Genomic DNA, 19479 nt, shown 5'->3' with positions numbered 1-19479 from the left:
ACTGTTCATGAAGGCACATAACTGTCATGTGGCCAGCCATGATGTGGACCCCACCAGGTACCCATCGTGAAACTCCATGTTTAATTTTAAAATGCTGACAATGGGGCGCCTGGGTGGCTCAGTCGGTTAAGTGTCCGACTTCAGCTCAGGTCATGATCTCACGGTCCGTGAGTTCGAGCCCCGCATCGGGCTCTGTGCTGACAGCTCAGAGCCTGGAGCCCGTTTCAGATTCTGCGTCTTCCTCTCTCTCTGCCCCTCCCCTGTTCATGCTCTGTCTCTCTCTGTCTCAAAAATAAATAAACGTTAAAAAAAAATTAAAACAAGATGCTGACAAGTGGTTCATCTTGACCCACTGCTTCATGAGAATAGATAATATTACATAGCAACTTTGTAAATATTCCAGTAGTTTCTCAGAGGTGTTGTCATGGCCACGAAGAAAAGCAAGAATTGAATAAAGCAGGCCTCTGATTTAATAGTTTATATGCACACACACACATGCACACACACACACACATACACACACACACACTGGGCTCTTTGTGTTTCGCTTATTTTATATTATTTAACCTTCATAGTAATCCTGTGAAATGGTCATGACCATTCTCCCCTTTCACAGCTACTATGCTTTAAAGCTGAGATCTGAGCTCATGCTCCAAACATACGCATCACAATTCAAGGTCAGCTGGGCCTGAAGCGAGCAAATGAGGATAGGTCACAGGCCTTCAGAAGTCTCTCTGAATCCAAAGCTTTTTGTAGAGACTCGTGGAAACCTCTGAGGTTCAACTGAGGTTCAGTGGACTGCTACTCCGAGTCACGTATAAAGGAATGAGTTTGTTTCTCCCACAAGACAACTAGGATGTCTTTTATCATTCATGTAATTTGGCACGCCCCGGGAAAACTAAAAAATGGCACCTTCTTTCTGAACAGCTGCGGAGCTCTGGTTATAATTCAGCACTGCACACACAGCTTTCTAAAATTTCCTTTAGGCTGTGAATCAAGTATGGGGCTACAGAGGAAGAGAGAGCCAAGGAAAGGCTTATTTGCTCATGTAAGAAGGTGTAACTGGGTTGGGTCGCCTGCGTGGCTCGGTGGGTTAAGCTTCTGACTTAGGCTCAGGTCATGATCTCGCGGTTTGTGGGTTCCAGCCCCGCGTCGGGCTCTGTGCTGACAGCTCGGAGCCTGGAGCCTGCTTCGGATTCTGTGTCTCCCTCTCTCTCTGCCCCTTCCCCACTTAGGCTCTGTCTCTCTGTCTCTCTGTCTCTCTCTCTCTCTCTCTCTCTCTCTCAAAAATAAATAAACATCAAAAAAAATTAAAGAAAAGAAAAATGTGTAACTGTGTTATATGTTGAGTGTATCCTTGCCGGTTTACAGCAAATTATCCCCAGGCCTTTGGTTTAAGGCAGAAGTCACTTAGCTACAGCCAGGGCCAATCCTCACCGCAGCCTGTTTTTATAAATAAAGTTTTATTGGAACACAGCTGCATCCATTTGTTTATGTAGGGTCTATGGCTGCTTTCATGCTACAGTGGGAGGGTTAAGGAGTTGGGATAGAGACTGTATGTCCTACAAAGACTGAAATATTTACTCTCTGGTCTCTCACAGATAAAGGTTGTCAATCCCTGGTTTAAGAAACAAAATCTCTCTGCCTATGGATCTCTGTGGGACTGCCTCAGCCCACAACACCAGACCTTTGAGAGGTTTCTTCTTGACTACAGAGCAAGACATGTGCTTTGCATTTGGTGAGCAAGCTCTCTTAATTGTTTTAATTTGCCTGGTGAGCCTTTGCTAGAGGGTCTGTAGGGATATTTTTAAGCCGCTGGGGGGAAAAAAACATATTCTTGCACTTATTTTGCCTCTTATAAATTTCATTTGAGCCTTTAGAATAAAACTTTGCTTTTATCTTATTTTTATTGTTTTAAATAAGACATGGAAATGGTTGCCCCCCTCCTCCCCAAAGGAAAAATGTAACAATGCTGTCAGTACATTCCAGGGTACATTGTGAGATTTTCCCAAGATTCAGGAAAAAAAAAAAAAAAACGTTGCTCTAACAAATAACTTTTCATACTTGTTTAAACTATGCACACCCTCCCAGACATGTAGCACACTCACTGAGATGCACCGGGCACTTCTTCCTCGGGAAGTTCCACCCTCCCTAGATTTTATTTCACTTGTTCTTGTTTTATGATGGCACCAAAGCAACACTATCTTCACAGAATTGGTTCAGGCTTGTCAGGTCCAAAGCCAACCAAGTCAGGTGCAAGAATTAAGAAGTGGCCCATGCCGGGGCGCCTGGGTGGCTCAGTCGGTTGAGCGTCCCACTTCGGCTCAGGTCATGATCCTACGGTTTGTGAGTTCCAGCCCCGCGTCAGGCTCTGCACTGACAGCTCAGAGTCAGGAGCCTGCTGCCGGTTCTGTGTCTCCCTCTCTCTCTGCACCCCCCCCCCCACCTCAAGAATAAGTAAGCATTAAACAAAATTAAAAAAAAAAGAAGTGGTCTGTGTCTTAATTCTGTGAGAGGTCGCACCACTATTATTTTCATAAAACAAATTATTTTTCTCTTCTTCCCCACGGTAAATATCTTTCACCTAGATGCGCCACTCACTGGCCTGTCTAGGTCATTTTCAGCAGCCACGGGCAATTGCTGATGTTCTGCAGCGTTCTTTACAATCATTTCAGATGGTTCTCTTTCCTTAGGCAGCCATTTTAGGAAGGCTGGAGTCTTTGCACCTAAAATCGCTGCTTCTGGCCACTTGAAGAACTTACAAGGTTTAGCTCCTGAAATCAATAAAGGCTGCAGAATCGCTTAAGTTTAGGATCCCCTAGGAGAAAATATGTATGCTCAAAGCCACAGTGTCTAATATTGGTAACTTAAAATTCAGCCGAGGTACCACTCCTATGATTCTAAACAAAACAAAAAAAAAAAAATAGAAATCACAACCAGGAATTGTCCCATAATGTAATCCCTCTATGTGTTGATCCTAGAAAATCACCGGATTGTTCTATACTTTTTTATAAGGCCATGTGAAAGGAGCCCAGTGGGGTACCAAAATAAAGAATCTTAAAGCTAATTTAATTGATCTGCTTTACATCAAGAGAAGATTTCAAAAGGCTTCTCTCAGTATTCTATTAGTCCTAAATTGGTTTTCTTATCATAAAAACATCAAGGAGAAGTTAGAATAGATTGGTGCCTTTTCTAATTATTTCTAGCTATCTTTGTGATAGAAATGGTCAGCCTTGTTGAATTACCTCTCTCTACAGAAAATCAAGCTACTTCTCACGGTAACCCCTAACTTACAGAAAACACAGAGACCTTCAAGAAATTGTGAACCCAATCTGACTGTATTGACCTAAAGCATCCCTGGAGAAGCACAGTGGATATCAGGAGCCAAATGAATCTTGAGACTGAGCTCATTTATAACTCGATAAATTCTGTCCAACAACTGGCCATTTTGAAAACAACCCACTACTAACTGAATACCAGAATCAATTCAAATACCTACTACCAAATTGGCCAGTTTGATACAATTCTCCTTTCCTTTACCCTCCAAACCAGTTTCTGCGAATGAGTTATCGCTCTTCAGGGAAAAGAAAGGTCTCTTCGTATTCAGTCTGAGTTGCATTATTAGTAGCAACCATCATGAACGCTTATCATTTATGGAGGCACAACGAATGTCTGGGGGTGAGCATGTTAAAGTGATGAACAGACCTAACATCTTGTCCTAACACATCCAGAGAGATCTGCTTTCTGCCCTTTCCAATCAAACAAAATGCAAAAATAAACACAAGATTTTGCATACACTCTATTTCTATAGCAACCAAGCAAAACACAAGCCACGCAAGATCACAATGTCAAGACAAAAAGGAAAGATGTATAAAGGACTTGAGAAAGCAAATATTAATTCTGAAAATGATTAAAAGAAAACTATAACCATGTTTCATCATTTTATTTGTCTAAAATATGCAACAGAGAAACCTTCAGCATTCAAGTTAATAAAAGACAAACCAATTTTAAATATGTATACTGAGAATCTATCTGTTGGTATTTACTTATTATTTAAAAAAAATTTTTTTTTAACGTTTATTTATTTTTGAGACAGAGAGAGACAGAGCATGAACAGGGGAGGAGCAGAGAGAGAGGGAGACACAGAATCTGAAACAGGCTTCAGGCTCTGAGCGGTCAGCACAGAGCCCGACGCGGGGCTCGAACTCACGGACCGTGAGATCATGACCTGAGCCGAAGTTGGCCACTTAACCGACTGAGCCACCCAGGCGCCCCTATCTGTTGGTATTTAAACTATAACAGTTTTAGTTTAGAGAAATTTGTAAGGAAAACGTGAAACTTCTAACATAAGCTTGATATTTTACTATTCTGGATGTGTCTAGATAATGTGACCTACGTATTTTTTAAATTTCATATTATCAAAAAATTCGCATTATTATAACTATAATGAATGCCTTAGATGTTCACGGACTCCCATAAATTCTTATACCCTAAATATGCGAGTCTGGCATGTAAAATAGGTAAGCACTTGAGTTGTATGTGTGTGTGGACATGTGTACAAAGAGGGGTCGCTGACCCAGATCAAAAAAATCATAAGGTCTCCACTTTCAGCAAAGAAAGACTTTTTGATCTTGAGGGAAAGGTAAGATCTGGATAAGCAGAGAGGCAGAAATGAGCGTGTTCAATGGGCATTACGGTCTCTGAGCTAGCGATTCCCTACATTGTGCAAATAATCAAATGAAACTTAAAAGAAAGTGAGGTATGTCCTCATTTATAACTGTTAAATTCAGAGACACACTTCGGATAGCTCTAAGGAGCCTGTGAGGCAAAACAAGAGTGTAATTTTCTTTTTTGCTTTCCTCTTTGAAAGGGTGCCGCATTCAAGCCCTGACAGGATTCAAACTCTTACCTGCTCTTTATTCACGATCTAGGAAACAAATTATAATGAGCTGAAGAGTAGGTCCACCTAGGATGATCCCTGGGTTTATGCCATTTGTGGTTTTATTAATTCCACGGGTTTCACGAGTTAGAGAAGCAATAAATAATAAATTTCGTATACTTGTAAATCGAAGTAAATTTAAGTTTGATAAATCCTTTATTAAAATATAATGGACTTACACATACAATATAGAAAATTGCAAAAAGCCAATATTCCTACCCTAATGATGTAAACAATCCAAGTAAGCCGGAAACTAATCACACTCAAAATTCACTGAAGACCTGAAACAAAAGTAAAACTAAATTAAATAATCTCCAGAAACTGACAAGTACTCCCAAGTAGGGAAGAAACCTATAGCTACATTTACCCTTAAATAGGCCAGAGGAGGCAGACATAATCAAACAGAGACTGGTAAAGAGAAGCCAGCAAGACTTATAAACGACCATGATGCCAAAGTATAGGCACACGTGATCGATCGGCATGTCTTGCAAAAAATATCAAACACTAAGTAAACTTACAATCATGCCCTAGTCACCCACCAGCTCTTTGCCACGGACCTTCACTGATAACACAAAGGAAATGTGTTAAAAGCAGAGGTGGCGTGGGGCGCACGGGTGGCTCAGTCAGTTAAGTGGCCAACTTCGGCTCAGGTCACGATCTTGCGGTTTGTGAGTTCAAGCCCCGCATCAGGCTCTGTGCTGACGGCTCGGAGCCTGGAGCCTGCTTGGGATTCTGTGTCTCCTTCTCTCTCTGCCGCTCCCCTGTTCACTCTCTGTCTCTGTCTCTCTCTCTCTCTCAGAAATAAATAAACATTAAAAAAAATATTAAAAAGCAGAAGCAAGGCCGGGGAGGTGAGATCAATCCTTCTGATGCACTCTGGTTTCAGCCGGATTGAGACTCCCTATAGTGGTGAATGCAAGGCTGGAGGGTGGAGGGGGACGCTGCAAAGCAAAGAGAAGTTTGCACAGACCCAAAAACTGTCAGCAAAGCTGTAAAGCATTAACAGCCCCAGAATCATACAACTGCTCACACTTCCAGCAATTCTGAGGAGGAGACCAGAACCCCATCCTGAAAAACAATTACATCCAGTGGTAAAGTGAATCTACATGAGACTGAAACAAAGCCAAAGTAGTTAAGAGAAACAGATCAAAAGACGGCCAAGGTGTTCAGATGAACAAAAAGTGCCTCAAAAATAAATATTATAGGAAAGGATCCAGTGGAAAAGGCAGACACCAGAGAGGGAATTTAACTGCGTAAATGGAAACTGTAAGCACAAAATAAAACAAGATAATAACAGTAAATGGGAACACTAACAGTGAAAGCGACAATATCAGAGAGGAAGAGTAAGTTTGATGGGCCTAACAGCAGACTGGCACAGCAGAGGAAAACGTCATTAAATTTGGATAAAGGTGAAACAAAAGCAAACCAAGCAAGTGAAATAGGTAGGGTAATGTTATATGACATAACATATATGTAATTAGAGTGCCAGAGAGGAGTAGCCAGAGAAAGAGGCAGAAGAAATACATGAAGAGAAAGCAGCTAAAACGTTTTCTAAAAATGATAAATGGTATTTAAGTCATTTAGCCAAGCTTATGAAGGAAAAAATACAACGGAGCCCCCATGTAAGCTCTTCACAGAGAACTGCTTAAAAGCTAAGATGAAAAGAAGTTCTTACCCGACAAACAGGAAAAAAAAGACACATTGGATAAAGCGATACAATGTCAAGAATGTTGGCCGACTTCTTGATACAAATGACCAAACACAGGACAAAATGAAATGTCTATATTCAGCAAAAACGTCCTTCACATATGACAGCAAAGTAAATACACTTTTAGAAAAAAAATTCATCTTTACCAGACATACAACGCAAGTAATTCTAAAAGAAGCTTTCTAAGCAGGAAGGAATGAAAAATAGCAGATCGTTTTAATTGTTGATTATTTTATGCTTTATACGTGAGTATTGCTTTTCTTTAAAATGTAAGTCACTCATTGAAATGAAAAAAAGTTACTATGTATTGAGGGTTTATAAAATAACATAAATATACAAAATAAACTAGGAAAACTTTGAGGCCGCAAAGGAAGGAAAGTCTAAATGGCATTATCCTATTGTAATGTACCTTGATTTTTCATGAAATGGTATAAAGTTATTTGAAGGCGTCTGGTAATAAGTTAGATACTGTGACCTCCCTAGAAACCACTAAAATTATACAAAATAAAATTAAGTAAATAGAAGAGATCCAATAAAATATTTTTTAAACGGTTGCGGAATGCTGAAGAAGGTAAGGAAGGACGGAGAAAGAAAGAGCAGATGGGTGAAATAAAACATAGCTATCAAGTAGCCTGAAATGCAAGCACGTGATTACATTATGTGTGAATGAATCAAACACTGTAATTAAAAAGAGATTGTGAGGGGCGCCTGGGTGGCTCAGTCGGTTAAGCGTCCGACTTCAGCTCAGGTCACGATTTCACAGTTCATGAGTTCGAGCCCCACATCGGGCTCTGCGCTGACAGCTCAGAGCCTGGAGCCTGTTTCAGATTCTGTGTCTCCCTCTCTCTGACCCTGCCCCGCTCATGCTTTGTCTCTCTCTGTCTCAAAAATAAATAAACGTTAAAAAAAAAATTAAAAAAAAAAAAAGAGATTGTGAGATTCACTAAAAGAGTATAAACACTAACTACATGGGGTTTACAGAAACCCTTGAAATGTAAAGGCACACACAGGATGAAAGTACAAGGATAGAAAACTTTACAGTACACAAACACTAACCAAAAGAAAACTAACGTTCTATGTGTATATCAGACAAAAGGCCCTTCAAGAGAAAGAACATGACTAGAGATACAAAGTCAAACGATCAAGAACCCATGAAAATGTACATAACTAACAACAAATAGTGCTTTAAAACATGTGAAGCAAAAAATATAAGAAACTAAAGGGAAAATTAGATGAATTCAAAATTATAAGTATTTTCACATTCCTTTTTTATAAACTGATATGATAATTAGATAAATTAGTAATGACATAGACTATTTTAGTAGCAATTTTAACAATTTGCCATAAAAGAGCATTAGAACTGACTGCAAAATTCCAGTTTTTTTCAACTATCCGTAGTATATACAACAGTATGGATCGCATGAGAAGCCATAAACTAATTCTCAATAATTTTAGAATGAATGAAAGCATGAAGAATAAATTTGGTGGCCACGAACATATTAAATAAGAAATTAATAGGAGTGATAACAGGAATGGCAAAGTAAGAACTCCTAAAAGCATTCGTCTTATAAAAAAAAAAACAAGGGCATTGGCAAAAAAAAAAAAAAGCCCCATCAAATCGACCTTTTTAAAAGTTTGGGAAATGAACAAAAGGCTTACAGATATCCAGGGAGATTCAAGAGAAGCTCTGAATCTCAGTAAAAACAGCCAGCTTTGTGGTGTTTTATTCTGCCCAAGTCCTATTTCTCTCCTCTCAGCCCTGAAGTAGCCTTAAAAACCAGTATGCCACAATCATGGTGAAAACCAGCAGTCTAGTAGCCACTGGAGAAGGTATGACCTCTTCCAAAGGCCAATTTCCAGTGTATTTGACATGATTGGACCTGCCTGGCAGTCCCCTGAAAAATCTCACTCACAAGACTTCTTTATTTGACCTGACCCAGAGGTCACCTAGTGGAAATAGCCTTTTTCCTGAGAGTGTCTATCAAAGAAAGACAAGCAGTGATGATTGTTTAACTACAGAACTGCCTGAAGTGGTGATAACAGTTGGAGCAAACAATGAGCTAACCAGAAATCTTAAGAAAAGATAGGGAATGAGAGGTTCAGAAGCATGTTGAAAAAGCTTAAATAAACTCTGGGGAATGATGCAGGCCATGCACATATGTAAGGTGGTTCGCGAAAGACCTGAGAAGGCCCCAAGCTCTCACATTAGGCTTACCTTGAGGTAGTGCACAATCAGAAAGTGAAGGACAAAGGTAGTTGTAAACTACCTGACTTAGCACTGAAAGTGTGCCCCAACACACACACAAAGCCTCTTGACAAAGACTTGGAGAATTATTGATTGCAAAGACTTAAGGAAATATCTTTCCAATCATTAGAGACCATTAAGCTAACCAAGCAAGGATTTCAGTAGCCACATTTGAAAAGGAATACAAATACACATTTGAAAAGGAATACAACCTTTATTGAATTAGTTCAGAAAAGTTACTAAACAACAATGGCAATAATAAAGTAGCAACAATAACAACAACAATCAGCAATGCCAACAAAGACAGAGAAGATATCTATCCAGAGTTGCCATATTATATTATTTAAAATGTGGGGTTTTTCGACAACAACAACAAAAAGTGACTCTGTGATATGCACAGAAACAAGTATGCCTATACATAGGTGGGAAGGTACCCAACAGAAACCATTCCTGAGGAAACCCAAAAGTTGGACTTACTAGACAAAGATTTTAAATGAAGTATATATAGTCAAGGAGCTAAAAGAAATGATGCCTAAATAATGAAAGAAATGTATGAGAATAATGTCTCACCAAATAGAAAATATTAATGAAGACATAGAAATTATTTTCTTTTAAAAGACATAAGAATTCTGGAATCAAAAATACAATTACAACAATGAAACATCTACTAGAGAGATTTATATTGGTTTGCGAGGGCTACCGTAATAAAATACCACAGACTGGATGGATTAAACAATGGAAATTTATTTTCTCACAATTCTGGAGGCTAGAAGCCCATGATCAAGGTGTAAGCAAAGTTGGCCTTCTCACTGTGTCCTCACATGGGCTGTTTTTGGTGTGCATACATCGCTGGTCTCTTTCTTCCTCTTCTTCTTTTTTTTTTTTTAATTTTTTTTTAACGTTTTATTTATTTTTGAGACAGAGAGAGACAGAGCATGAACGGGGGAGGGGCAGAGAGAGAGGGAGACACAGAATCGGAAGCAGGCTCCAGGCTCTGAGCCATCAGCCCAGAGCCCAACGCGGGGCTCGAACTCACGGACCGCGAGATCGTGACCTGAGCTGAAGTCGGACGCTTAACCGACTGAGCCACCCAGGCGCCCTTCTTTCTTCCTCTTTTTATAGAGACATCAGATATATTGGATTCGGGAACCCCTTATGATCTCATTTAATCTTAATATCTATTTAAAGACTTTTTCTCCAAATACAATCAAATTTTAAAGTAATAGGAATTAGGATTTCAATATATGAATTTTGGGGGGACACAAGTCAGTTCCTAATAGGGCTCAACAGAACATCTGAGAAAAAAGAATCAAGGTGTCTGACGATAGGTAAATTGAGATTATAAAATGTAAGAAACATGAGCAGAGCATCAGAGACTAGTGGCACAATATCAAATGCAACAATATACATATGGTGGGAGTCCCAGAAACAGAAGAGAGATCGAACAGTGTAGAAAGATTTAGAGAAATAATAGTTGAAAATTTTCCAAATATTATGAAAAACATAAATGTACAACACCCAAAAGACTCCGTTAACTCCGAGCAGGATAAATTCAAAGAGATGCCCACACTAAGATACATCATAATGAAACTGTCAAAATTCAAAGACAGAGAATTTTTAAAGCAGTAAGAGAGAAATAACTTGAATATCAATAACAGAAGGAAGTTTGGAAAAACAATTATATAAAATTAAACAAATGAAATATAAATAACAAATGGGTCAAAAAAGAAATCACAAGGGAAATTAGAAGATACTTTGAGATGAAGTAAAATGAAAACACAACATAGCAAAAGGTAGAGAATGCAGTGAACGGAGTTCTAAGAAGAAAATTAAAAGCTGTATATGTCTACATTAAAAAACAAGAAATATCTCAAGTCTATATATAACCTAACATCTTACTTAAGAAACGAGAAAAGAGCACACTAAACCCCAAACAAGAAGGACGTAAAGAGTAAAAATCAGACCAGCAAAAATGAAATAAAACTCAACAGGATAATCAATGAAACCAAAGTTTGGTTATTTGAAAAGATCAACAAAATTGACAAAATTTTAACTGGACTGACAAATAGAAAAAAGAAAAATCAAATTACTAAAATCAGGAATGAAAGCAGGAACATTACTTACTAACAGCCTTATAAAAATAAAAAGCACTATGAGAATAAAATGGACAACTGTAAATTCGTAGCCTGGATAAAATAAATTTGAAGAAATACACAAACTACCAAAACTGAGTCATGAATATATTGATAACTGAACAGACCTATAACAAGTAAGGCAATTCAGTCAGTAATTAAAAATTTCCAACAAAGAAAAACACAGGAGCAAATGGCTTCACTGATGAATTCTACCAAACATTTAAAGAGAACTAATGTCAATACTTCTGAAACTCTTCCAAAAAATGGAAATGGAACACTTCCTAATGTATGAGACCAGTATTACCCTGATAACTGAACAAGAAAAAGATATCATTTGGAAAGGAAACTATAGATGAAAATTCTTTATAAACATACATTCAAAAATCACTAACAAATTACTAGCCCACTGAATCTAGCAGCATATTAAAAGGATTATATACCATAATTAACTGGAATTTGTCCCAGGAATGCAATAACAGATCAACATATGAAAAACAATAAATATAATACACTATATTAATAAAATAATGAAAAATACATTACCATCTGAATATATGCAGGAAAAAAAATCATAAATAATTCAACGCCCTTTCACGATAAAAACACTCAACAAGCTAGAAATAAATGGGAACATCTTCATCCTAATAAAGGACATCTCCCAAAAACCAACAGCTAATATCATACTTAATAGTGAAAGACTGAAGGCATTCCCCATGAGACCAGGGACAATACAAGATGTCTTCTCTCACCACGTTTATTCAAAATTGTATTGGAAATACTTGCCAGGGTAATTAAATAAGAAAAAGAAATAAAAGGTATCCAGATTAGAAAGGATGAAGTAAAACTACTTGTATTTGCTAATTATATTATCTGGGGGCATCTGAGTGGCTCAGTCGGTTGGGCATCTGACTCTTGATTTTGGTTCGTGTCATGATCTCATGAGTTTGTGAATTTGAGCCCCACATGGGGCTCTGCACAGACAGCTCAGAGCCTGGAACCTGCTTGGGATTCTCTGTCTCCCTCTCTCCCTGCCCTTCCCTGACTCATGTGTGCACTCTTTCTCAAAAATAAACATTTTTTTAAAAAAGAAAATAATTATGTTATCTGTATAAAAAGCTCTAAATATTCAACAAATACAAGAAATAATAAACAAGTTCACCACGGAACTGGCAAAGGATACACATACATACACATCTAGATCATATATATGAAATATATAAGATGAAATATATATATTTAATGTATATGAAATATAGATGAAATATATTCATAATATATATGAAATATATAAGAAATATGAAATATATAAGAAATATACAAGATATAAAAATATATTCATATATATATTCATATATAAGATAAAATATATTGAATTAGGAGTTTAGAACTCTCATATTAATGGTCAATTGATTTTTAACAAGAATGTCCAGATAATTAAATGGAAAAATAGTCTTTTTAATGAATAGTGCTAAAAAAAAAAAACCCAAAATCCACAGGCAAAATAATTAATTTGGACTCCTGCCTCACTCTGTTTATAAACATTAACTCAAATTGGATGAACGACTTAATGTGACAAATAAATCCACAAAATTCTTAGCAGTAAACATAGGTATAAATATCCATGACCTTGGATAGTCAACGGTTTCTTAAATATAATACCAAAGCACAAGCAACAAAAGAAAGTATAGGTATGTTAATTTAATCAAAATTAGTTTTTGCATGACAAGAGACACTGTCAAGAAAGTAAATAACCATAACCCACAGCATTGAGAAAATATTGGCAAGTCATATATGCAATAAGGGTTTAGTCAGAATTCTTGCAATCCAACAGTGAAATATGAATAACTTGATTTTTTAAATGAGCAAAGAAGTGCTCAAATAGATAATTCTCCAAAGAATATACAAATGTCCCATAGCACATGGAAAGATGCTCATCATTAGTCATTACAGAAATGCAATTCAAAGTTACATGAGACTTCACACCCACTAGAATGACTATAATTTTTCAAAAACGGAAAATAATCAATGTTGGCAAAGAGGTGACGAAATTGGTACGTTCATAAATTGCCGTGGGATTGCAAAAAGGTGACGCAACTATGGAAAACAGTTTGTCAATTTCTCAAAAATTTAGAGTAGGTTTACCATACAACATGGCAATTTTACTCCTATGTGTATACGCACCAGAACTGGAACCAGGTTCACACAAACCCTTGCATATAAACGTTTCTAGCAACATTATTCATAACAATGTGGAAATGACCCAAATGTCCACCAACAGATGCAAGGAAAAACAAAATGGTCTGTCTATACAACTGAATAACATTCACCCACAAAAAGAATTAAGTACTGATGCATGCTAATTACATAGATGAACCTTGAAAATATGCCAAGTGAAAGAAGCCAGACACAAAAGGCCACAGATTGTATGATTCCAGTTTTATGAAATGTCCACATTAGATGAATCCATTAGAGGAAGAATGTAGGTTACTGGTTTTCAAGGACTGAGGAAAAGAGGTAGCTGGAAAGTACAAAATTTCTTTTTGAAGTGTTGGAAATGTTCTATAATTAGGTTGTGGTGATGATTGCACAACACCGTGAATATACTAGAAGCCACTGTACTATATGCGTTAAATTGGTTAAAATGGTGAATTTTACTAATGTGAATTCTATCTCATTAAAAAGCACAAGAGCATCTCAATAGACACAGAAATAGCATTTGACAAACTTTGACATCTTTCATGATAAAAACAGTAAAAAAATGAAGGATAGAAGTGAACTTTAACCTGATAAAGGGCATCTATGAAAAACCTACTGATGACATTATACTTAATAGTGAAAGACTGAAAGCTTTCTACCTAAGATCAGGAACAGGACAAGTATGTCTGCTCTCATCACTTCTACTCAGCATTGTAGGTTGTTCTCAGGGCAATTAGACAAGAAAAAGAAATAAAAGGCACCCAGATTTTAAAGGAAGAAATAATACTATATTTGTAGATGACATGACCTTGAACACTGAAAATTTTATGGAATTTACACACACACACACACACACACACACACACACACACACACACATCCACTACTTGGAGCTACAAATGAGCCCAGAAAGACTACAAAATGTAATATCAATATTTTAAAAATCTATTGAATTTTTATGAACTAGAAATACACAATCTGAAAAGGAAATTAAGAAAGCAACTCTATTTACAACAGTATCAAAAAGAATGAAGTACATAAAAGCAAATCGAACAAAAAGATGACAAGTGCTACACTTGTACACTAAAAACTACAAAACATCACTGACAGAAATTGAAGAACTAAATAATTGGAACTACAGCCTGTGTTCATGAATTGGAAAACTTATAGTTAAGGTCTCAATACACCCCAATGCGATGTACAGATTCAACACAATTCCTATCGAATTAGCTGTTTTATTTTTTTTTTGCAGCAATTAACAGGTTGACCTTGAAATTCATATGAAAATTCTAGGGACCCTGAATAGTCAAAACAATCATGGAAAGAAGAATTAAGTTGGGGGTCTCACACATTCCGGCTGTGATGTCACTTTGTCCTAATACCTCTTTGAAACTGTCGAAGAGTAGAACACAGTGAGAAACTTGGAGTTATCAGCTTTGGAGGTACTCAAAGGAACTACTCATTTTAAGAAAAGTTGTGATAGGCCGTATGGGACTGTGGGAAAGGAAAACCTAGACTCCGCTCAAATATCTGTGAAAGGCTCTCCTGGCTAGATCTGAACAGAATCATAAATTGGGATGCAAGAATTTTCCATTTTAGTTTCATTGGCATATTAATTTCTCTCTGGGGAGAAGAAATTTTATTTTTCGCCATAATTTCTGGAGCATTTTAATAATTCAAGGTGGTTCATATTCAAGATGTTCATATTCAGATCGTGAGCTTTTCCATATTGCTGTCAATGCGTGATTAGGGCTACGTTAGCACGCTGTCCTCATTGTAAAACCTATGGCAAAATAAATTGGACAATGTAGTTTGGCAAAATTGAAGTCGGGAAATAGAATCAGTGATGGGTTTTGGCATTTAAGGCATGGCCTTAAACTTAACTCCTGTTTTGTTCTGTTTGAGAGTCCTCCGGGAGCCAACTTCAGTAGGAGTGAGGAAGTTTTCTGCGGGCCTCATTCCGTGAGGGGAACAGTCAGTCATATCTTTGTCTTCCCATAGGATTGACTATTAATCCCAACAGATTAAGAGAAAAAACATTAATAGAATATAGAAAATACAGGGGGTGCCTGGGTGGCTAAGTTGGGTGAGCGTCGGACTCTTGATTTTGGCCCAGGTCATGATCTCAGGGCTCCTGAGTTCAAGCCCCGCATGGGGCTCTGTGCTGGCAGGTGCAGAGCCTGCTTGGGATTCTCTGCCTCCCTCTCCCTGCCCCTCCCCCATTCTCGCTGTCTCTATCTCAAAATAAATAAATACACTAAAAAAAAAAAAAGAATATAGAAAGAAAGGAACACTCAGAAACACCCTTGCCCATACCAGGTGTTTCTCCACATGTCCCCGTTTCAGCTTTCTCTGCTCCTAGGGCTAAGGGTCTCACGGTGACCTACTCTTACTGGCATGATCACAATATGTCGAAAAGGCAAGAACTCCGCTCTTAGCTCACAGCCTTTCATGTCTCATCTTCTTTGGCCCCGACTCAATACATGGTAATAAAGCCTACCCTTATCAGGTCCTATCAGCCCTTTTAACTCCTTTATCCACGCAGCCGGCCAACATATGGCAAGATGCAACAACGTGGATTCTGACTTTAGCAATAGGTGAAAATCCTGTTTAACCTTTTGCTAAGTTGAACACTTTAGTCCATCTTTGGCAGAAATCTCATAATTGGGGTAAGTGGCCCTGGTATACCTTTAATCTTAAGGTAGCACCACTGCGTTTACATAGCTCTTCCTCAGGAAACTTGTAGAGATGGGGGGTTGGAAAAGAGGCAACTGGCAGGGTATATGACAATGTACCACGAACAGGGTAGCCTAAAAATCGAATTTATTGTCTCGCGGTTCTAGAGGCTAGAAGTCCAAAATCAAAGTGTTGGCAAGGTTGGTTCTTTGTCAGGGCTATGAGGGAGAATCTGTTCCGTGCCTCTCTCCTAGCCTTTGGTAGCCTCAGGTATCTTGTGGTTTCTATATTTTTGTTCTATGTTTTCACATCATCTGTCTCTTCATCTGGCATTATTTTTTTATAACGATAACTTCATATTACATTAGGGGACCACCTTATTCCAGTATGACCTAATTTTAATTAATTATGTCTGCAATGACCCTATTTCTAAATAAAGCCACAGTCTTTAGGTATGGGTGTTAGGACTTCAACATATAAATTTGGGGGAACATAATTCAACCCATAATAGTCTGCCCCCGGCTCCCCAAATTTCATGTCCTTCTCACATTCAAAATATATTTACCTAATCACAACATCTCCCAAAGACTTAACCTATCCCAGCATCAACTATAAGTCCAAATTTACTGTTATGTAAATAACATACGGGTGATACTTGGAGTATGATCCTCTTGGGGCAATATTCCTCTCCATCTGTGTACCTGTGAAGCCAGACAAGTTATCTGCCTCCAAAATACAGCAGTGGGACAGGCATAGGATAGACATTCCCATTCCAAAATGAACAAATAAGAAAGAAGAAAGGGGTAATGGGTCTCAAGCAAGTCTGAAAATTAGTGGGGCAAATTCCATTAGATTTTAAGGATCCAGAACAATCCTCCCTGGGACAATGTTCTGTTGTCTGGGCTCACCATATCAATGAGGTGGCCCTGCCATCTACAACTGAAGTGGAGAAGGTCCTAACCCCCAGACCTGTGCACTCTGGGCTTTTGGTGGCATGGGCAGCCCCACTGGTCTCTGAAGTGGAATTCTCTGGAAAGCTTGCTTTTTCTTTTTCTATTTTCTTTCTTTGTTTCTTTCTTTGTTTCTTTCTTTCTTTCTTTCTTTCTTTCTTTCTTTCTTTCTTTGTGGCGTGGATAAGCTAAGAATTTTCCACTTCCTCGAGTTCTGTTCCCTTTTTGCTTAATAATTCTCTCTTCAATTTACCTATATCCTCTCGAATTTTACTGTAAGTAGCTAGGAGAACCCAGGCAGCACCCTTACCACTTGGCTTAAGAAATCTCCTCAGCTAAATATTCAAGTTTACTGCTCACAAGAGATACTCCCCATCCAACACAACATAATTCAGCTGACAATTCTGTCACTTTATAATAAGGATTGCCTTTCTTCCAGTCTCCAATACTATGTTTCTCATTTCCATCTAAGACCTCACAAGAAGCACCTCTACCATTCCTATTTTTAGCAACATTCTGTTCAGGATTATGATCATGATAATGATATAGAGAGATACAGATTCTCTCTGATGAAAAAAGCTTTCTCCACTGCTCTCCTTTGTTTCTGAGCCCTCACAAGACTCTGCTTTAATGTCCGTATTTCTACCAACAATCTTTTCAAGGCCATCTAGGCTTTTTCTAATCAATCACCTCAAAACATGGGAATTCCCATGCCAATTCCACATGTTCAGGTGTTTGTTTCGGCAGCACCCCACTCCGTTTCCCGGTGCTAAAATCTGTAGTAGTTGGCTAGGCTGCATAGGCTGCAATAACAAAACACCACAACCGAAGCACTGGGAGTTAGGGCTCCAGGATAACATTTTTGGGAGACACAATTTAACCCACGAGAGCTGCTCATCACTTCTAAGCCTTCAGTGGGTATCCATTAACAGTAGGAGAGAGTGAAACGTCATGTGCTGTATCTGCCCCTCTGGGCTCTCTCACCGGATAGTCCATGACTTGACCTTCAGCCTTGGACATCTCGGACTTGGGCCATACTGAAATATTTTCAGTTTTGCAAATATAACATGCTATTTCTTCCTCTTTGTTTCATTTTCCCCCTGTTCCTTCCTTCTGGAATGCACCCTTCTACACTATACTTAGAAAACACTTACGCCTCTTGCAAGAAAAAACTATAAGGCCATTGCCTCTCTAAAGCCTTTCCTGAATTCATCTATGTAGTTATTCCCTTTCACACCCATTGTCCAGGTAAAATTTTACTTGTTTTTTAATCCCATTTTTTCTGCTCTTACATCTGCAGTAGAATGTGAAACTCTCTCTCACACTCCCCCCCCCCCCTTTGGATGTTTTCCCCTTCTCCAGTATAAGCACATTGAGGTCAAGGTTTCAGGAACGATTTACCTTTGTCTCTCTGATTTCTAGAGCAGTTTTTGACAAATGATAGGTACTGAACAGATTTTCTAGGGATTAATAAATTCTTTATAGGAGAGGCAGAATATTTAAGACTCATTGAAAAATTTACATTTCAGTGCCAATGAAGGTCTGAGAAGCAGAATCATGTGTTAGAAAGAGTATTAAAAGTCTTAGGGGGGGCGCCTGGGTGGCTCAGTCAGTTGAGCGTCCGACTTCGGCTCAGGTCATGATCTCACAGCTCGTGGGTTCGTGCCCCGCGTCGGGCTCTGTGCTGATGGCTCAGAGCCTGGAGCCTGCTTCGCATTCTGTGTCTTCCCCTCTCTCTGCCCCTCCCCGCTCATGCTCTGTCTCTATCTCAAAAACAAATAAACATTAAAAAAAAAGTCTCAGGGTGCCTGGATGCCTCAGGGGGTTAAGTGGCCGACTTTGGCTCAAGTCATGATTTTGCGGTTTGTGAGTTTGAGCCCCGCGTCGGGCTCTGTGCTGACAGATCAGAGCCTGGGGCCTGCATCGGATTCTGTGTCTCCCCCTCTCTCTGCCCCTCCCCTGCTCATGCTCTGTCTCTCTTTGTCTCTCAATAATAACTAAACTTGAAAGAAAGAAAGAAAGAAAGAAAGAAAGAAAGAAAGAAAGAAAGAAAGAAAGAAAGAAAAGAGAATTATGATTCTTGTTGACTGGAATGTGTATATCTCCTTACTACATCCTCTACACAATTTAAGGCTTTGAAGATAGCATTCCTTTTCATCACTCATCAGAATCAATCTTGGCAACGACCTAGTAGTGAGTATTTTAAGCAACAAAAGCAATCATTCATGCTTAAGGTCAAATGAATGATGTGGCCCCTAGAGGTTGAGAGGAAGGGATCATTGAGTTTCCACCACATCTGGCTCACTTTACACTTTCCAAATTTAACAACTGAGGACAGTCATATTTGTGTGTCATCCTTGCAAAGGGGTGATGCTAATCTTCTCTGTGTGGTTCCAGTTGTAGGCTATATGCTGCCAAAGCGAGCATGAGAACAGTCATATTAGTACAAAGCACCCCTGATCCTAATGACGTTTAATGATTTATTATAAATTAAATAGCATTGCATGAAAATTCTGGAAAGTCTAAAGGACAATCCTTAGTCAACATACCAATAATATAGAATTTGTATGTGACAGCAGGAGGAATGGATTTAGATTTCTCATATTGTTATAGTCCAAAGTGAACAAGCT

General features: G+C 38.4%; 1 non-coding gene across 1 annotated transcript; it reads right to left on the bottom strand.

Annotated features, from left to right (window-relative positions):
* Window positions 1–19172: 19172 nt before the first annotated feature.
* Window positions 19173–19276, bottom strand: LOC122235584. The gene has a single exon (XR_006213635.1). It is a non-coding gene; the product is annotated as a U6 spliceosomal RNA (small nuclear RNA).
* Window positions 19277–19479: the final 203 nt, after the last annotated feature.

The sequence above is a fragment of the Panthera tigris genome, chromosome X, assembly GCF_018350195.1.
Source record: "Panthera tigris isolate Pti1 chromosome X, P.tigris_Pti1_mat1.1, whole genome shotgun sequence".
Classification (NCBI taxonomy): Eukaryota; Metazoa; Chordata; class Mammalia; order Carnivora; family Felidae; genus Panthera; species Panthera tigris.
The sequence above is the reverse complement of the archived record's forward strand: the minus strand, read 5'-3'. Positions and strand labels throughout refer to the sequence as shown.